Source organism: Ranitomeya imitator, chromosome 8, assembly GCF_032444005.1.
Source record: "Ranitomeya imitator isolate aRanImi1 chromosome 8, aRanImi1.pri, whole genome shotgun sequence".
In the NCBI taxonomy this organism is placed as follows: Eukaryota; Metazoa; Chordata; class Amphibia; order Anura; family Dendrobatidae; genus Ranitomeya; species Ranitomeya imitator.
The window spans coordinates 134272038-134294102 of record NC_091289.1 but is presented as its reverse complement, the minus strand read 5'-3'; positions in this window follow the sequence as shown (position 1 = coordinate 134294102).

Here is a 22065-nt window from a genome sequence, read left to right as displayed (position 1 = left end):
GACAGAAGGGAGAGCAGAGTGTGGGTTACCTGACTCCTGCCCTGACTAACTGCCATGGAATAACTGCTATAACTTGATGCTTACCTAATGCGATGCTTTGCTGAATGCGTGCGACCCCACACATGCGTGCACCCCTAAGAATGAATCTAAATTTATAGGCCCCTAGTGCAGGGAGAGGACAGCGGGATTATGGGAGCTGGTTAGTTATAAGTTAGAGACAGCTGCTCAACACATCCTGGTGTGGATAGATGATCAAAGATGCAGTCCTGATAACATCTCTATACTAACACCTCTTCTGTGATAAGCATCTACAGAGACCCCCCTGGAGCCACAACAGTGAGTACTGAAGACCATGTAAAGGTACCTTCACACATAACGATATCGTTAACGATATCGTTGCTATTTGTGACGTAGCAACGATATCGTTAATAAAATCGTTATGTGTGACAGCGACCAACGATCAGGCCCCTGCTGGGAGATCGTTGGTCGCTGAATAAAGTCCAGAACTTTATTTCGTCGCTGGATCTCCCGTGGACATCGCTGGATCGGCGTGTGTGACACCGATCCAGCGATGTCTTCACTGGTAACCAGGGTAAACATCGGGTAACTAAGCGCAGGGCCGCGCTTAGTAACCCGATGTTTACCCTGGTTACCATGCTAAAAGTAAAAAAAAACAAACAGTACATACTTACCTACCGCTGTCTGTGCTCCAGCGCTGCGCTCTGCACTCCTCCTGTACTGGCTGTGAGCCGGAAAGCAGAGCGGTGACGTCACCGCTCTGCTTTCCGGCTCCCAGACAGTACAGGAGGAGAGCAGAGAAGCAGAGCACAGCGCTGGAGGACAGACAGCTGTAGGTAAGTATGTAGTGTTTGTTTTTTTTTACTTTTAGCATGGTAACCAGGGTAAACATCGGGTTACTAAGCGCGGCCCTGCGCTTAGTTACCCGATGTTTACCCTGGTTACCGGCATCGTTGGTCGCTGGAGAGCGGTCTGTGTGACAGCTCTCCAGCGACCAAACAGCGACGCTGCAGCGATCCGGATCGTTGTCGGTATCGCTGCAGCGTCGCTTAATGTGAAGGGGCCTTAACTGATGATGAATTCTAGCACAGGAGTTGAATGACATGAAATTACCATTCAGAGTGCTTGCTGACACACAGAAAATCATTCAAAAATACAGAGACATTCAGGATCCAGGGAGAGCTGGGGATATTCACTGCATACCATTCAGGGTGCTTGCTGACACACAGAAAATCATTGCAAAATACAGAGACATTCAGGATCCAGGGAGAGCTGGGGATATTCAGTGCATACCTGTGTGAAGAGAGGAGATGGATATTAGTTCTTCACCATGGAATAACTGCTATAACTTGATGCTTAGCTAATGCGATGCTTTACTGAATGCGTGCGATCCCACACATGCAATGTGAATACAAGAAGAAGACGTCATCCTATGAAGATAGGAGGCCCCGTACCGGACCGCGACGCCCATCGGATCGGACCGCCCCTCCAGGTGAGTATAATCGAACCTCTTTTTCAGGATACATCGGGGGCTTATCTACAGCATTACAAAATGCTGTAGATAAGCCCCTGATTATGGTGAACTTAGCTCATCTCTTTAATATGGTTCTTAGACTGGATATGACCATCCTATGGCTTCTGGAGACTTCTCGAGGGCAAATGTAAAAGTAGATTTCAACAACAAGTGAACCAAATGCTTTGGGTTTAAATGCCATAAACAGCTTCTGAGCTTTTGGACTGAGGGGCATTCCTCTAAGGTTCAAGACTATATTACAAATCCACTTGTTGACTTGAAACATTTATAGATATGTCTCAACTACGTATTATAATGCCTCGTGTGTGTGGCTCTATACTTTTCTATATTCTTCTAAACTTTATTTACGCAACCACTTGATTGTTTCCAAACAGCTCAAATATGCTGTCTTGGCTCTATTGCCAGATTTGTTGTTAAATGTTAATTATCAACACCCCTGCCAAGCCTAATGAGATATTTACTGTTCCCGACTAATTAGATGTAATACAATACAAAATACAGCATATTCAGGGCTACAGAAACTGATTCAATGTTGTCTTTTAAAAACATGCCCTTTTTTGTTTTTCAGCATCAGCACGCAATTTTTCATCTTATGCAATATAGCATTCTTAAAGGAAATTTGTCAGAACTGCTAAGAGCATTAAACAGGGACTGACGCCTGCATAAGTGAAAGTTATGCTTGGTTTCAGATTGCTGTGGTGTCTCAGGAAAACAAAGCTTAAAATACAAGCTGTGTGTAAGATGCCCAAGCAGGGTAATCATACAGACATCTCCTGTCCTAGTCCCGCTGTGCTGCGGTGTGTGAGGTGCTTCACACATACTTCAGGGCTGTAGGCCTCTTCTTTTGAGACCAGGAATCTCTCTTCTGGAACCAGGGCAGCAATTAACCTCTTAATGACCAGGGTATCTTTGGATTTGCATTTTCATTTTTCGCTCCCCTCCTTCCCAGAGCCATAACTTTTTTATTTTTTTGTCAAAATGGCCATGTGAGGGCTTGTTTCTTGCGAGTCGAGTTGTACTTTTGAAGGAACAATTGGTTTAACCACATTGTGCAATAGAAAACAGGAAAAAAATTCCAAATGAGGTGAAATTGCCAAAAAAATGCAAACCCACGCTGGTTTGCTTGTTTGGATTTTTTACTAGGTTGACTAAATGCTAAAACTAAGCTGCTATTGTGATTCTCCAGGTCATTACGAGTTCATGGACACCAAATATGTATAGGTTCTTTTTTATCTAACAGGTGAAAAAAATCCAAAATTAGTAGAAAAAAAAAGTTGAGATTTTCCAAGACCCATAGCGTCTCCATTTTTCGGGATCTAGGGCCAGGTGAGGGCTTATTTTTTGTGCGCCGATCTGGCGTTTTTATTGATAGCAATTTGGTTTGTATAAGATGTTTTGATCGCCTATTATTGCATTTTATTGCAATGTTGCAGCGAGCAAAAAAAGTAGTTCTGGTGTTTTGATTTTTTTTCTCGCTACGCCGTTTAACGGTTGGATTAATTCTTTTTTTTACATTGATAGCTCAGGCGATTCTAAACGCGACAATTAGAAATATGTGTATATTTGATTTTTTTATGGTTATATTTTAAATGGGGTGAAAGGGGGTGATTTGAATTTTTATATTTTTTTCATTTTTTTATATTTTTAAAAACATTTCCTTTTTACTTGCTTCAATAGTCTCCATAGGAGACTAAAAGCTGCACTTGTCTGATTGCCTCTGCTACATAGAGCAGGGCTGCTCGCTCGCTATGAGCGTCGACCACCAGGCAGCGCTCATAACAATCCAGCAAAGACAACCACAGGGGTCTCCTGCTGACCCTGGGTTATCATGTCAACCCATTAGCGACCCGCAGTCATGTGACTCGGGCACCGATGGGAGAAGGCAATGACGTGCTTCCTGCGTGTGCATGTTAAATGCCGCTGTCAGTGTTTGACATCGGCATTTAACATGTTAACAGCCAAGGGTGAATCACGATTCCACTTACGGCTGTTAGGGGCACATGTTAGCTGATCAGATCAAGTTGTCATGTGCCAGAAAAGGTGCAGGCTCATCGCCAGAGCCCGCACTAAACAGGGGGAGGCTGTTGTGAATTCAGCTTTTGGGCTCCCTCCGGTGGTTGTAGAGGTAATGCAGTTGTGCCTGGACTGCAGGAGTGGACAGGTGTATCTACTAATTGCAAAACTGACTAGGGTATATAGCTTTGCTGGATCCTTTGGTCAGTGCCAGTTGTCCATTGTTCTTGAAGGATTCACTTCCCTGCTGGTCTCTCCAGTTTGCTGTGTTTTTCTACAAAGATAAGTCCTGGCTTTGTTTTTGCTGTCCACCTGCAGTGGACCTTATAGTTCTGTGCATTTTCATGTTTTTGTCTTGTCCAGCTTGGTCTGTGAAGGATTTTTTTGCAGCCTAGCTATTTCTCTGGAGATGCAGATATACCCCCCATGTCTTTAGTCAGATGTGGTGATCCGTATTTTCTGCGGTGGATATTTTCTAGTGTTTTTTTTTTTTTTGGGGGGGGAAAATGTATATGTTTTTTATTTATAATAATTCTGCCCACTAACAGATGCCCACTAATTCAGCACACAGACATTCTTCTAAGTAAAAACAAGAAAAAAAATTTACTTTTGCGTTCTTTCTTTCTTTCAATTTTCTTTTTATTGAAGAAGAAGGAATCACAATTGAACAGGAATTGAAAAATAGCCAGAGGAAGTTTCAAACAACATTAGGTATCCAATGGGACAATAACAAAAGTCCAACAAGATGTAGGGATACGATAAATTTGAAGAACTGGAAAAGGGTTCTGGATCAAACTTTGACATAGATTCAGAAGAAAGGGAAACTAGCAAAGGTGATTAGAGAAACAGTGGAAACTTTAGAAACATGAGTAAAGTTTTAAGATAGTAATAGAAAGATTGAGAGGGTTATGGGAAAGAGGGGGGGGGTGAGGTAAGAAAGGGGAGGGAGAGGGAGCTGAAGGGGGGGCTTGGAGGAGGGAGGGGGGAGGGGGAAAAAAGGACCAATGGTGGAGATGAAATTAAAAGATGAAGTCGAGAATGATAATGGGGGGGGGCTCGGCATATAGGATCTGATGGGTTGAGGTGGATTCAGGTATCCTCCGGTAATGTTGATAAGAAGTCAGGACTGGAGCGGAAGGTAATCCACGGTTTCCAGGTAAGTCTAAACGAGGTGAGGGATTCTTGTGTATTGGCAACTAACTCAGCAGTGTGGTATAGAAGGTCAATTTTATCTAGTACTTGTTTTTTGGTGGGTGTGAGAGTAGATTTCCAGAAAGTGGGGATTAGATATTTCCCGGCTACTATTATGTTGCTTGCTAGTTTCGAGGCCGGGGAATTCTCGGGCCATAGGGGTTGGTTAAGGAGAGTAGTTTGAGGAAGTAAGAGAGTGTTTTGATCTAGCACCTTAGAGATTACGTTCGAGACCATTTGCCAAAAGGGGACAATTTTTGGGCAAGACCACCAGATGTGCAGATAGGAGCCTGAGTCTGAACGGCATCTCCAGCACAGATCGGGAGTGGAGGGGTGCCAATGATGGAGTTGGGTTGGAGTGCGGTACCACCTAGATATTACCTTATATGAGTTTTCTTGTATTTTTACGCATTGTGAGGGTCCGTGAGATTTGTTGTAGATAGAGGCAATCTGGTCGTCCGTGAAAGAGATGGTGAGATCTCTCTCCCAGAGACCTATGAAGGCTCTTTTGACATCGGCGCCATCCATCAACAGAAGGTTGTAAATTTTTGATAGGACTTTTTTGGGTGGGTTTTTGTGGGCGCACAATTGTTCAAAGGGAGTCAGAGGGCGGAGCAAATCTAACTGTCTTTTGTGCTTATGGCAGTAATCTTTTAATCTTTTGTAGTGAAGAAAAGAAATATTTAATTGTGGGTTCGAGGCCTGGAATTCAGCGAGGCTCATTAGGGACCCATCGATAAAAAGAGTGTCAAGCGGTATAGGAGAGTTAAAGTCACTGGTGGAGCTGGGGGGATCTTTAGGTAATTTAAAGGGGATGAGACCCGCGATGTCTTGTATCGTCAGAATTGGGGAGGTAGGCAGGGTTAATTTGGGAAATTCTGTTCTCCAAATTTTGAGAATAGCGGTTGTAATTTCATTGAGTAGCAGTTGGTCTAGGTTTGTGTGGTTATACAGAAGGGTTAATGTCCTAAGGGGAATAGGGGCTAGATGTTCTTCAATTGGTATCCACACTTTTTCTGAAGGATTTCTAATCCAATCTACTACTCTAGTGAGCATCGCTGCTCGGTAGTATTTGAAGATATCTGGGGCCCCCATTCCTCCTTTTGACTTCGGCATGGCAAGAGAATTGGCATTGATTCGTGGGCGTTTGCCATTCCAGATGTAGTTAATGAAAAAAGAGTTTATCTTCGATAGATAGTGCTTTGGGATGTAGATGGGGAGCATCTGGAGTAAATATAAGAATTTGGGTAAGATAATACTTTTCAAGAGGTTTTTTCTGCCCATCCAAGATAGGAAGGGGGCTCTCCAGGACTGTACCGTGGAGGTAGCTTGTTTCAACAGGGGGATGATATTAAGTTCCAGAAGCTCCCCCGTCGATCTCCCGATCTTAATCCCTAGGTTGGTGATGAAACTCGAGGGCCATTTGAAGAGGTATAGTTTTTTTAATTTGTCTATAGCGGGGTTGGGGATATTAATGCTGAGAGCTTCCGATTTAGTAATGTTGATTTTGTAGTTAGAAAGCTTCCCGTATAGGTCTAATATGCGGACGAAGGCAGGGATGCCCTCCTCGGGATCCGATAGGAATACCAAGAGATCATCAGCGAACGCTGCAGATTTATGGTGAAAACTACCTATCTGGATTCCCTTAATGCCTGGATCTTGTTGGATGCTCTGAATGAGAGGCTCCATGGCCAATACATATAGAATCGGAGAGAGAGGGCATCCCTGCCTCGTGCCATTTTGAATGGAGAAAGGGTCCGATAGTAGATTGTTTATTCTTAAACGGGCAGTGGGGGTAGTGTACATTTGGAAAATGGCATCTACAAGTTGAGGGGGGATGTGAAAAGCAAGAAGTGTTTCTCGAAGGAATATCCAGTCCACCCTGTCAAAGGCCTTTTCAGCGTCTGTTCCCAGTAGGACGAGTGGGGTTTTCCGTATTTTTGCGTACTGAATAAGGTGAAGAATTCTAGCTGTATTGTCCCTTCCCTCACGTCCTATCATGAAGCCCGATTGATTGAGAGAAATGAGTTGTGGCATGAGCTCCGCCAATCTCCCCGCAATAAGACTGGCATAAATTTTTAGATCAACATTGAGTAGGGAGATAGGCCTATAGCTTCCACAGCATTCTGGGTCTTTACCTTCTTTATGAAGAAGAGAAATGTGGGCTTCTAGTGACTGAGAAGGGAAAGGATTCCCACCCAGGACTGCGTTACAGACGTTCAGGAGGTACGGGCCTAAGATATCAGCAAAGGTTTTGTAATAGATTTTAGGGAGCCCATCTGGGCCAGGGGCCTTCCCCCTACTCCCCCCAGACAGGGTGGACTGGAGGTCAGAGAGGTCGAAGGGTCTGAGTAGGCAATCTTGCTGGAGGTTGGTTAGTTTAGGGAGGTGTAAGGAGGATAAGAAAGCTTGGACATGGGATCTCCTCTGATTTTTATCTTCTGTTGTGTCATTATGTCGGAGTTGGTATAGGTCTTTATAGAAGGACAGAAAGGAGTCGGTGATTTGATTATAATGCTGGAGGACTTTGCCATCTTTAGATTTGATTCTGTGAATAAATGTACGGGTTTGGCGTTTTTTGATCAGCGAGATCATGAGTTTAGAGGCTTTGTCTCCGTGAGCAAAGATTTTGTTTTTCCAGGATCGATAATGTTTGGAAGACTGTGTGTTGAGGAGGTCCCTGAGAGATTGGCGTTTCTCGGTGAGTTGGGTGAGTGTAGTTTGAGAGAGTTCCTTTTTGTGTTGGGTATCCAGAGCTACGATATCATTGTATAAGGCAAGGATTTTTGATTTCCTTTGTTTGTTTAGGAAAGAGGCAATTGAAATAAAAACCCCTCGGATTGTGGCCTTATGTGCTTCCCATAACACGGGAGGAGCTATGTCTGGAGAAGCGTTAATATTGAAAAACTCTTGAAGCGACTCACGGATACGGTTTTTGAATTCCTCGCTATGTAGTATAGACTCATTGAGCCTCCATGAGTTGAAACTAGAGTATGGTTTGTGAAATTCTAATTTAGGCTACGTTCACACTAGCGTTGCGCCGCCCTGCGTCGGCGACGCAACGCGCGACGCACGGAAAAACGCGCGCAAACGCGCGCAAAAACGCGCGCGTTTTGTGACGCGTGCGTCGTTTTTTGACGAAATCGGACGCAAGAAAAATGCAACTTGTAGCGTTTTCTTGCGTCCGACGCTAGCGTCTAAAACGACGCACGTGTCGGAAAACGCGTGCAAAAAGACGCACGCGTCCCCTATGTTAAACATAGGGGCGCGTCGCCGCTGCGTCGCCGCTGCGTCGCCGACGCAACAGCGACGCGACGCTAATGTGAACGTAGCCTTAGTCAGTACCACAGAGTGGTCCGAGTGTATGGCAGGGATTATTTCAGCTTTTAATGTGGAAGGTAGAATGGATCTGGATACCAGTATGTAGTCAAGGCGGTGATAGGAATTATGGGGATGCGAGTAATATGTGAAATCAATATCAGAACGGTGCAGATATCTCCAGGCATCGATCAGCTCTAATGAATGAATCTTTGATTTAAGGCGCGCCAAATCTTTCAGAGAAATAGAGCTTTTTTTTGTAGATGTGTCCAGAGATGGATCTAGAGCGACATTCAGATCACCCCCTAGGATGACTACACCTTCCTGGAATGTACGTAGGAGGGATAAGGCTTTGCGAAGCCATTTCAGGTGGCGTTTGTTGGGGGCATATAGACTGCCTAGGGTCACCATGTTACCGGCTATAAGCCCCTTGATGAAAACGTAACGGCCTTCAGGATCAATCTTGCTGTCTAGGAGGAGGAAGGGGACATCCCTAGCAAGGGCTATTGAGACGCCTCTAGATCCTTTTTGGGGGGAGCTAGCGTGGAACCATCTGTCAAAGAAGCATTTCTCAAAGGAAGGGGTCTTGTCGGGGATGAAATGGGTCTCTTGCAAGAGTAGTATATCGTAGCCTGATTTTTTGAAGAAGGCAAGTGTTTGTGACCTTGGGATTGGGGAGTTTAGACCGTGTGAGTTGTGTGAAATAATCTGAAAAGACTTATGGTTTACCGTCATGGTGGAAGTGATTGAAGGCAAGTTGGATGAGGATGAGACTCGACCATCGGATCCAAAGGAGGGAAAAGAAGGAGAGGGGTGGGAGAGATGGATGAGAAAGAGGGGGTTAGAATGGTGGATACACAGTAGTAAAAAAAAACATTGACGTAGAGCATGAGGGTAGATAACCTTAAGTGAGGGGGAAAACATTGCAATTTTAACATCTAGGGAGGGAGAGAAAAGGGGATCAAGTAAAGGGAGTTATAATTAGCTTCATGGTATAGGAGGCTAATACTCCTAAATTGGCGGTGATAACGCTGCACAAGTATTTAACTTTATGGGCTAGTGATAAATGTCACAAAGCCCTTGAAACCATAAAGAACGTAGAGAAGTAGGTAAACAAAAAAGAAAAACGCTAGTGATTCTCCATTGTTCATCCGCCGGGATCATCTTCCTCGTCCCTAGGTGGCGTGCCTTTTGAAGAGCGACGTTTTGATCTTGAGGATTTCAGGGTAGATGCGTCTTGCCACGGAGGGGGAATGGGGAGAGGTTTCAGACGGTGGGCCTCACAAGTAGTTTCTAGGACAAGCGGTTGGTCGAGTTGAATCTCCAAGGCTTCGCAGACAGATTTAATATCGGCGGTAGATTTAATAAGAAATTTCCGATCTTTTGCGGATATGGAGATACCAAAGGGGAAGAGCCAGCGATATGGATAATGCCTTTGTTGAAGGATTGAGGTGAGAGGTCTTAAAAGGCGTCTTTTATACAGCGTGGAGGCAGAGAGGTCTTGGAAAATTTGGATTGGGGTTCCTCCAAAAGTGATCGAGTCTGCTTCTCTGGCTCTTTTCAGAAGTAGGTCTTTTGTTCTGAAGTCGAGGAAACGACATAAGACATCTCGAGGAGCTTCGTCGGGCTTCGGTTTGGGCCTCAGTGCTCTGTGGATTCTCACCATATCAAGTTCTGATGAGTCTGAGGAAGTAAGGATTGAGTGAAAGATTTCAGTGACGGTGGGAATCAGGGCATCTGGAAGTATGGACTCGGGGACACCTTTGAGTCTCAGATTGTTCCTTCTTTCCCTATTTTCATGGTCTTCCAGTATGGTATATATCTTATTGATGTGGTCCTCATGCCGTTTATGGCAAGTTAATGTGGCACCCCTAGGGGTATTTGCCACAAAAATAGTTACTGACACTAGACACAAATACTAAAATAGCAAAACTGCACTACCACCTCCGGCCAGAAGGGGGAGCTCCAGAGACTCCTCTTAATCCATTCTGGTCTGAGAGAAGAAATGGCAGTTGGGCTAAGGAGCTGATAGTGAGAGGTCATACAGCTGAATTTCTAACAGCCCTATGACGGTTTCCAGGCCCAAATCACCGGCCTGAGGAGAAGAGGGACAGAGAAAAGGGACATTGTGAGAACCGGGTAGCATTAATCACTACCCAGAACAGGCGCAAAGACGGATACCGGATCCGTGGCTGTATTCATTATATATAATACAGCAACCGGAAAAACGTGAGGTGATATCAGCTTCACTGGGGCCGGACGCAGCAACAGACACAGAGTTCAGCGGTACTCCCGGAGGGGGTAAGCCGATAAAAGGACTCGGGTTGCCCGTCGAACCAGGACTCGGAGGGGACAGATTGGGCCAGCAGCCAGTTCACATACAGCAGCAGGGCCACACAGAAATTGCGCACAATAAGAGGCGAAGACCCCGGCAGGGTCAAAGTAACTCAGAGTTCCCATACAGACTCCGGTGACAGGACTGGTTGTAAATCCTTTTATGTTAAAGTAAACTGGTTAAACGTTTCAGTGCCTCAGTCTTTCATTTGGACAATAGCCATCTATCCAGGATCGGGATCATCGCCGCTGGGAGAACCTGCTGCTGATCAAGTAAGTGCCTGTCCCCTCACGATACCCCTTACACTGTGCATTGCCTGAGGCCACAGCACCGGGTCAAGCCACCCGTGACATCCCCCTCAAGAGACAGACCCCGGTGCTGGGTATCCCGGTCTCTTGGGCGTCACAATTGGCGTCACGAACAGGATCTAGCCAGCCCGTATACCGGGTATTGTGTGCCGTGATTGAAGCCCAAAACTGTGAAAACTTGGATGAAAAATCTTGAAAATTGACTTTATTAAAGAAAAATCCATTCCCCATTGAAAACTATTGAAAGTGACTTTTCCCCATTGGTTATAATGGAGTAAAGATGGCCGCCATCCCCTGAGGTAATCACTTCATAACCGTTAGGCACGAGACTGTTAATTGAGCTACGCCATCACCTGAGCCCCAGTCTAACTGAAAAACTTCAGAATCCGCCATTACAGAGCGCGGTGGGTGGGAGCTGCAGGGGGCGTGTCAGTGTGGGCGGCACCAAGCTGAGCGCTCTGACATCAGAGCAAGGGGAAAATCGATCCTGCTGCACAGCGGAACGAATCTACACTATCCCGACGGAAGCGGAGGACCGGAAGGGTCCGGATTAACTAAGAGGGCACAGTATGTCGCAGCACGGAGACGCCGCAGCACCCGACGACGCTAATGCAGCTGAAAGACAGAGTGTCGATAGAGAGTCCGGTAGCGCAGCGGTGCAAGGAGTGGCGCCCATCATGCCGGTGCTGATGCCATATACCCCGGGTGGCCCATGGCTTCCAATGTATGAAGGTGAGCCTAATACCCTTGACGATTTCAGAGAAAAGATGCTGGCCCATTTTGACATGTTCCCTGTGGGTGAAGTTCAGCGTGTTAGTCTCCTGATGATGCAGTTAAGTGGCCATGCTAAGTGAGAAGTCACAGCATGGGCAGCTGATCTAAAAGGCACTGTTGAACGCATATTTGCTGGATTAAAAGCTACATTTGAAACCACTGCCAGCAGCAAAGCTAAAGTATGATTCTTTAATTGCAAACAAAAAGTTAATGAGGGCGTGAGAGACTTTGCCTTAAACCTGCAGGAAGCCCTTAAATCACTTACACTGGCTGAACCCATTTTTAACACCGGAGCGGATAAACTGCTAAGAGATCAATTTATTGAGGGACTCTACACCCCTTCTCACCGGGGGCATGTGAGCATGCTTGTTTTTAAGAACCCTGAATTGACATTTGCCCAATTAAAGGAGAGCGTTATATGTCTCCAGCTGGCAGAGGCACCTCGGGATCAGGAGCCTGCGCAACTCATGGCAGAGGCTCCTCAACAACATGGAGTACCAGTGACATCAGCTATGTCCGGGGCCATTGCTAAGCCCCTGGGGCCCAGTACTAATGAGGCTTTTCAACAAAAGCTTGACTCTTTAACTGATGTTGTTGCTTCAATGGCTAAAACCATGCAGGAGATGAGAGGACCCAAGATGGAGTTGTCAAACCGTAGAGAAGGTGTTCCATGGATGAGACCCCGGAGATACCCGACATGGAGAGGACGACCCCGCGACCGCTACCAACCGGATGGACAGCCCATTTGCCGCCGTTGCCAGCAGCCAGGCCACTTTGCACGAGATTGTGATTTAAACGGGAATCCCCTGGGAATGCGGGCCGCTTCGCCGGAATGAACTTTCAAGGCCCAACACCCTGGCACGACAGGTACATCGGAGGACGACCCATTATCCCTATCGTGCTGGACGGAATGCCCCTCAACGCTTTGCTGGACACAGGTTCCCAGATTTCATCTATACCGTATATCCTTTATAAGAGGTACTGGGCTGATGCAGATATTGATAAAGGGCCCTCTGATGTTGAACTAGATATATGGGCCAGTAATGGTAAGTTGGTACCGAAACTAGGATTCAGGGAGATGACCATAAAGATTGGTAAAGTAGAATTGAAGAAACAGGGTATAATTGTTGTTGATGTTGACCGGCGGAACTGTGAACCAACTGTATTGATAGGAATGAATGTGTTAGAGAACTGCTTTTCCGAAGTCATTTCTGTCTTACAGCAAATTGCTGAAACTGCCCAATCCTGCCAGCAGAGAGTTCTCCGGAGGGAAATAAAAGTATCGATGTTAAGGCAACAGGTAGAAGTTGCAGGTGGAGAAATCGGCAGTGTGAGGGTAAGTGATTCAACGTCTATTGTAATCCCACCAAAAACAGAAATGCTGGTATGGTGTAGAGCAGTCATTGGTACTAAGGGACGAGATTATCAAGCCTTAATAGAACCAGTGTACACCGACAGCAGGCCCACTATACTCACAGCACGAGGGATAGTCGAGGTACACCGGGGACGAGTGCCGGTACGACTTTTGAACTGTGGAGAGGAAGAGGTCACTTTGCCAAGGTATGCTACAATGGCAAAGCTATATACTGTTGACAACAATGCCATCACAACCATTGAGCCCTTAGAACCAACCTGTCAGGTGGAAGGCAATGGCTCAGATGGAGAAATGGAGGATTGGTGCCAACAGCTACACGTGGGCATAAATTCAACACCTACCCATCAAAAACAAGGGGTGTATAGGCTAGTGACGGAATATGAACAAGTCTTCAGTAAACACCCATTGGACTTCGGACGGATAGAAGGGGTAGAACACACAATCCCCACAGGTGACCATCCCCCAATAAAAGAAAGATATAGACCCATACCGCCCGCTCACTATCAATGTGCAAAAGATATGCTGAGGGAAATGAAACAGGCCGGGGTAATAAGAGACAGCTGTAGCCCCTGGGCGGCCCCTCTAGTGATTGTCAAAAAAAAGGACGGAACCATGAGAATGTGCGTAGACTACCGGCAGATTAATAACATCACCCATAAAGATGCCTACCCTTTGCCGAGGATAGAAGAGTCCTTGACTGCTTTGAAATCTGCTAATTATTTTTCCACCTTAGACTTAACAAGCGGGTATTGGCAAGTCCCTGTGGCTGAGAGAGATAAGGAAAAGACGGCATTCACCACACCAATGGGTCTAAGTGAATTTAATCGCATGCTGTTCGGACTCTGCCATGCATCCGGTACCTTCCAGCGGCTGATGGAATGCTGCCTCGGACACAAGAACTTCGAGACCGTCCTCCTGTACCTAGATGATGTGATCGTCTACTCAAAGACTTACGAACAACACTTAAAAGACTTGGCAGAAGTGTTCGAAGCCTTATCCAGGTATGGCATGAAAATCAAGCCATCCAAATGTCACCTTCTCAAGCCAAAGGTACAGTACCTGGGACACATCGTGAGTTCGGAGGGAGTAGCACCGGATCCCGAGAAAAAAACCGCCATAAGGGATTGGCCGAGACCTACCAGCGCAAAAGAAGTGAGGCAATTCCTGGGATTGGTGGGTTACTATTGCAGATTTATAAAAGGATTTACCAAGTTGGCAGCACCCTTGCAAGACGCCTTGGTAGGGCAGACGAAGAGACCTTCAAACCGAAACCCTCCTTTCCAGTGGAACGACGAAAGGGAAGACTCCTTTGAACAACTAAAGAAGGCACTAACCGGAGAAGAGGTTCTGGCATACCCAGATTACCATCAACCTTTCATCCTCTACACCGATGCCAGTAATGTGGGACTAGGAGCGGTGCTGTCACAAAAGCAAGAAGGTCGGGAGAAAGTCATCGCCTTTGCAAGTAGAAAGCTCCGGCCTACTGAAAGAAATCCAGAAAATTATAGCTCCTTCAAATTGGAACTACTGGCAGTAGTTTGGGCTGTGACGGAACGTTTCAAACACTATCTGGCCGCTGCAGAATTTATTGTCTATACTGACAACAATCCGTTGACCCACCTGGACACAGCCAAATTAGGTGCGTTAGAACAGCGATGGATAGCCCGGTTATCTAATTACAACTTCAAGATCAAGTATCGAGCAGGTCGCAAGAATGGAAATGCCGATGCCCTATCCCGGATGCCACACTCGAGAGATGTAGAAGAAGAAACGGGGGAGCTTGAAGAAATTGAACTACCAGCCTTCCATCATCCCAAGGCAAAACATCATCAGTCAAGTACCTATCAGAAACAACGAGAGGTGAATTTTAATCCGTTAGCACACCATAGATGGGCTGACACCCAAGACAGCAATCCGGCTGTGAAGTTGGTGAAGGAACTGTTAATTGAGCAAAGTGCATATCCCGATGAGGATGCCCCAGAAGAGACGCATCAACTCTGGAAAGAGAGAGGCAAAATGTTCCTGTATCAAGGGAAGCTCTGTAGAAGGTACACCAATCCGAAAACACATGAATTGGTTTGGCAGATTATCGTGCCTAAACAAGATGTCAAGATGGTCCTCGAAGCTTACCATAATGGTGCTGGTCACTTTGGTTGGAAAAAGTTAGAAGTACTTCTAAGAGAAAGATTTTATTGGGTCGGGATGAGAAAATCAATCGAACAGTGGTGCAGAAATTGTGGCCCGTGCAACCTCAGAAGAAACGATCAAAAGAACCAAAGAGCACCACTGCAGCCTATAATCACCAAACAACCACTTGAACTTGTAGCCATAGGCCACGTGAAGTTAATACCAAGCCGGTCCGGCTATGTCTATGCCTTGACCATCGTGGACCATTATTCACGCTTCTTGGTAGTAGTACCCGTAAAAGATCTGACAGCAAAAACAGCAGCCAAAGCGTTCCAAACGTACTTTTGTAGACCCCATGGATATCCGGAACAGGTTCTCACCGACCAAGGTACAGCCTTTGAATCAGAGATCTTCAGAGAATTCTGTAATATGTATGGTTGCAAAAAGATCAGGACGACGGCCTATCATCCACAAACAAACGGCTTATGCGAGAAGATGAACCATATTGTAATAGACCTACTAAAGACTTTACCTGAGACAGAAAGGAATCAATGGCCAGAGAAATTGCCTGACTTGGTGGATCTGTATAATCATGTCCCGGTGAGCTCCACCAACTGCACCCCAGCTTATCTTATGCGTGCAAGACCCGGCCAATTACCAATCGATCTAGAAATGGGAATTCTGAAACCAGACGCAGAAGTTCAAGACTCTAATTGGGATATCATACGCCAAAAGCAGTATCGCCAAGTGCAAGAGAGTGTGGAAAGAAGCCTTCAGCAAACTAGAGAAAGACAAGAGCGAACTTTCAACCAGAATGCTCTAGCGACCCCATTAAGACCGGGTGACCAAGTGCTCAAGAGAAATCGTCGAACCAATAAACTGGACAATCAGTGGGAAGCCGTACCCTACACAGTTTTACCAACAAGAGTAGATAATCCTAAAATGTGTCTCATTAGCAAAAACGGAGGCTTAACATCTGTACTAGTGTCAAGAGACAATCTTAAATTATGTCCGGAAGCATTGAAAGAGCCAGACGTTGTCCAGCCAGAACCAGAAGTTATTCAACCCATACAGGTTCAACCAGTAAAGGAAAAAGAAGAGGAAGTGTATCACACCTGTATAGGAGACTTTCCCAAAACCCTACTAACATACCATGGTGCAGTAGTGGTTCCCATGGTGGCCTTTTATCCAACACCGAACCCAATACCAGAAGTCCCAAGACAGGAAGAGGCTGACCCCGTACTACAGGAGGTTCCAGGCCAGGAAGAACAGATTCCTGAAAAGAGTAATCCCATTCACGGTGGACTTGCCAACTCCATAGTTATGGAATTATCTTTAGCAGAACGGGCAGATACTACATCCGCAGTAGACAGTAGTACTCCACATGAAGAGATACCGCTATTACGTAGATCACAGCGTAGTACCCAGGGTCAATTACCGGCCAGGTATGCAGATTACCAACTATAAAGCTCATAATGTGAATTGTATATATGTTATGCCGTATATAGTTAAACAGAAAATGTAGTATAGTCATTGTTATCAGTCTGCAACGTTTAAGCCCAGTACCTACAGAGACTTGTCTGTATGAACTTCCTGCATATTCTTGAACTTGTTATCGGCCCGGAGGCACTAAATCAAAGCTCCGGAAAGACTGCTTTTTGAACTTTGCTTTTTGCTCTTTTTGAACTTTCTTTAGACTTTATATTGAGTACCTTCAAGGGTAGAACTGTATAATTGGACGCTATTTGAAGTGACTTTTTACAGAACTCTATTTTTGTTTCCTTGAGTGGTTTTTGTAACTTTTCATTTTTAAGACTCTGTACATGTTAATTGTTATTTCAAAATGTTATCGTCCCACAGTCCCGGAGTACTGTTCTTAACTAAGGGGGAATGTGGCACCCCTAGGGGTATTAGCCACAAAAATAGTTACTGACACTAGACACAAATACTAAAATAGCAAAACTGCACTACCACCTCCGGCTAGAAGGGGGAGCTCCAGAGACTCCCCTTAATCCATTCTGGTCTGAGAGAAGAAATGGCAGTTGGGCTAAGGAGCTGATAGTGAGAGGTCATACAGCTGAATTTCTAACAGCCCTATGACGGTTTCCAGGCCCAAATCACCGGCCTGAGGAGAAGAGGGACAGAGAAAAGGGACATTGTGAGAACCGGGTAGCATTAATCACTACCCAGAACAGGCGCAAAGACGGATACCGGATCCGTGGCTGTATTCATTATATATAATACAGCAACCGGAAAAACGTGAGGTGATATCAGCTTCACTAGGGCCGGACGCAGCAACAGACACAGAGTTCAGCGGTACTCCCGGAGGGGGTAAGCCGATAAAAGGACTCGGGTTGCCCGTCGAACCAGGACCCGGAGGGGACAGATTGGGCCGGCAGCCAGTTCACATACAGCAGCAGGGCCACACAGAAATTGCGCACAATAAGAGGCGAAGACCCCGGCAGGGTCAAAGTAACTCAGAGTTCCCATACAGACTCCGGTGACAGGACTGGTTGTAAATCCTTTTATGTTAAAGTAAACTGGTTAAACGTTTCAGTGCCTCAGTCTTTCATTTGGACAACAGCCATCTATCCAGAATCGGGATCATCGCCGCTGGGAGAACCTGCTGCTGATCAAGTAAGTGCCTGTCCCCTCACGATACCCCTTACACTGTGCATTGCCTGAGGCCACAGCACCGGGTCAAGCCACCCGTGACATCCCCCTCAAGAGACAGACCCCATTGGTCCGGTGCTGGGTATCCCGGTCTCTTGGGCGTCACATTAGATTGGAGTTAGAGCTTTGGACTATTTCCGCATGGGAGGCCTCTATCGCTTCAATTCTGTGTCCCAGTTGGCTGAGGTCTTGCTTGATGGTAGAGAGATCTCTGCTTATGGGTTCTAATGTTTTGCCTAGAATTCTTTTAATAAATGATCTCGTTACCAGATCACCCTTGTCCTGGTCGTCATTGTCTCTGTCGCTCTCTCGTTCGGATTCTGAGTAAGTTTCTGGATCTTTCCCTATTGAGTGAGAGGATTTAGCAGAGTTGGATGTGTTGCCTTGCTTTTTCAGGAATTTATCCATGTCTGCAAGAGGTTTGGAGCTGGTGGACTTTAACCCCGATCTCGTCAGCTTTTGTGAGGGTTTCACCATCATGCTTGAGGTGTGCAGCAAATAATGAGAACTCCCAGATCACCCTCAGTTTCCCCCAGGTGTGGGTTTACATCTTATGGGGGTTGGTGAGGAACCAAGGAAGAGAGATTAGGTGAAGCTTAAAATTGGCTTTTATAGGGAGCTAGTAACACATCCACAGTTATCGTGCCAACCTAATGGATGTTAATCAGGTGGGTATCTGGCAGCAGGAGATAAGGTGTACTTGTGGTCTGTATATAAAGAGTTAACTCAGCACAAGAAGTAGCTTTCTGTTTATGTGTAATCAGGTACTGTTGCCCTCAGCATCCACATTAAACTGTTCCAGTCCAGCAAGAGTTAAACAATTGGGTATGGGGCAGCAGGAGATGAAGTGTGTTTATGGGTTGCAGACTTGAAGCGATCCCAACATGAGGTGCAGTCCCTGCACTGCACACACCCTCCACAGCCAGACAGAGCTTCTTATCTGTCACGGGGGTTGTTTTCACTCTGTGCGGCTAATTACTTTTCGTGGGAATCAGGAGCAGGGCAGCCTGTTGCTGCTTTTTTAAGCTGTGTCTTCTAGTGTTTTTATACTGACCGCATAGTACTCTGTTCTATTCTTTCTTTTTAGCTAGTATGGCCTCCTATGCTAAAATCTGATTTCATATCTGCGTATGTTATTTCCCTCTCCTCTCACAGTCAATATTTGTGGGGGGCTATCTATCCTTTGGGGATTTTCTCTGAGGCAAGATAGGTTTCCTGTTTCTGTCTTTAGGGGTAGTTAGATCTTAGGCTGTGCCGAGGGGTCTAGGGAGTGTTCGGTACCCCCCACGGCTACTTCTAGTTGCGCTGCTAGGTTCAGGGTTTGCGGTCAGTACAGGGACCACCTTCTCCAGAGTACGTCTCATGCTGCTCCAAGGCCACCAGATCATAACAGGAGGCGTCCAATGACGGACTGTGTCAATAATTGGACGTTAAAGGGTTAATACAGGAAACACAAAGCTCATAAAAACAACCAAACGTTTACATGGTGAATAGTAGTATTTACAGTATTTACAGGCAGATGTAGAGGATAAGGCCCAATGGGTTGTTATCTTTCCCACAGCTACTGGATACAACTTCAGCCCTGGTTCTCAATATAGATACAATGTCCCTCTCACTGGCTTCTCTAGACTTAAGGAGTCTTCTTCACCTCTAGCAGTATATTTGGATTGAAATACCTTCCACCCTATGTAGTTTGAGTTCATCTTTCTGTACCTTCACAGGCTGAGTTCGCCCCAGGCCCCAAACATCTATCTTGAGGTTTCCCCAGGCCCTTAGATGGAATCACTCTAAAGGGTATTGCTTAAAATCCACTGCCCCAAGTTTTAGGCTCATACTGTCCTTAGAAGCGTCTTGACTTAGGTCTGCTACTTCACACACTGCTGTCCCCACGCTGACTGACTCTGTCACTTCCTGGACTTACCATTAACTCTCAGTTCCCCCTCCCAAACTAGGCCAGCCTTTACAGTTAACCATGTCTAAGCTAACTGCAATCCCAGTGGATATCATCCTTTTATAACATATATAAAACATCAAATGCATTTAACCCTTGTAGTGTCAAGGAGCAAAGCACCAGTTCCCACCACTGCTACATGTGCATGGGATGAGGAGACCGGGTCCAGTGAAAAGATTCTACAGGGCAGATATTTTCTGGCTTCTATTACACAGAGTACTTGATAGACAAGTCTCTCCCTGTATGCAAATTGGGAGAGACTATAGATCAACACATTTCACTTCATTTGTTTCAGATAGATTTGCTCAAATTTGACAATTTCAGTTCAGTCCAAATAAAATTTGTCCAAATTGAAATTGCAGTGAACATACATTTATTATGTTTTGTAGTCTCAACATACCCCATAACATGATAAACAGAAGACCTAAAAGAGGAAAACAATTATAAAAGCTTATACCCACCTGACTTGGGCTCCCCTTCACGTCCTGTATTGCGGCTCACTGTTAAGTAAACCCACCAAGCCTAAGGTTTTGGTAGATACTTGGGCCCTAAGTCTCAATACTGCTGGCATAATGACACACGGAGAGTGAGGATGAGACACTATATAATCTTGGGAATAGCAGAATGGATGCAGTGAAGTCAGCAGGGCAGCAAGGAAAGCAGGCAGTAACACGGTGTGCACAGGAGGAGAGAAACAAACTAAGTCTTGAATAACAACCTGAAGACACAGATGTATTAAAAGACATAGGGAGATGATTTCACACACGGGATAAGCTTCAAAGCCCAACACAGAATAAAACCGACGGCAGTGGACCAAAGTGAAGGGAGCAGATCCTGGGCCCTGCACGGGTGTGTAACATCCTGTTTCTGCAACTCTCAGCCAGGTCCTTCATTCCCTAAAGTCATTTTTTGGCCTTTCTTCCAATCTCCTGCCACTAACACCTTTTCAGCCCTATAAAGAATTCAGAAAAATTGTGGCCATATGGTGCCATTTTACTAAAGTCGTGCAAATCGAATTCTAAAATTAATTCAGATTCTGCGGACTTCTAGGACACTTACTAGACATCTCAAAGAGAGATGAGTGGATTGACCCATGAAGGACCAAGTTTGGGTCGAATTTCCTGAAATTTGCAGTTAATTGCAAATGTAAAAGCTTTGAGATTTAATTTGCGATTTAAAAAAAAAAACTTGTCCTTCACCATTTCCCGAACTAGTCATCAGAGAGTGGGCTAATGTAATTTTTCATGGCCTAGTGGATTCTTTTAATGTCAAACTGCTATAAGATCAAATTCCAGTTTATTGCTCGTATTATTATACCTGGTACAGGGTTGGTTACTACCTGGGTCATTGGGCCCACTACTGTCAAATTTTCATGTCCATCTTCAGATTCACCAGGTATATTGATGATATAGATCACATTGAAATGAAAAAAATGTCTCTTTAATTCTATCTCCTTCACTCAATTCCATTCCCCCAGAGTAATCACAAGCTTTCTAGTATGGCAATCAGAATTTGTGGGGAAATGTAGTTTTCAAACAAACCACTCATCTCTCGGGATAAGCTGACCCATGGAAGTTTGCGTTCTTGTATCTGACCCTAACTTTTTTCCAAACTTCATTCCAGAACCCGAACCCCTTTGAAAACAATGGGGACCTGAACTTTTGAACTGGAAAATTCACTCTCTTTCTCTCTTCCCAGAACTTTGAACATTGCAACCGACTTCGGGGAGAAGTCAATGTTCGACAATTAGCATCGGGCACTAACTGTCTTGTATGAACCCATTTTTAAGTTTGGGTTTGCTCATCTCTACTCATCCCAAAACCCTATTATTAGACAACTCGGGAAAGTTGTTCAATGATATAGTATAGTGAAATGCCATCTTTGTTATTAGATATACATTATATTGACCATATTAAAATATATATTGAAAAATTCATGTCATAAATATCTAAAATAAACCCTATTTTTTCCATCTCAGAATAGATCAAAATGAGAAAGGATTGGGGTTCAATCAAGAGAGGAACAGCATTAATTTCGGCTGTATTGTGTCATTCCTAGAAATTCTAAGTTGAACCTGAAATTGAGATTATTCGATTGATAGAGTTTACATATAAATTACATAATATATCCAATAGGGTCCGCAATATATTGTGGTGTTTCAAATTTTAATCTGGTAAAGAAATTGTCTGACTTATGAGTGCATAAACATCGAGTATTCCAAATGCATGAAAATTGGTTGTATTCCGCAGGGCTGTACGCATGTTGTTATTGCTCATATTATAAATAAAGCAACATCAGATAGTAAAGGTGGTTCTTTAACTTTGCAAAAATGACTTAGTGGGATTTACCTATGCTGAGTTTTTGTAGTGCCGACATGTTTAAATAACAGTCATGTTCCAATGGCGAATTATAATTCTAATAATAACTGTACATAACCTGGAAGAAGTC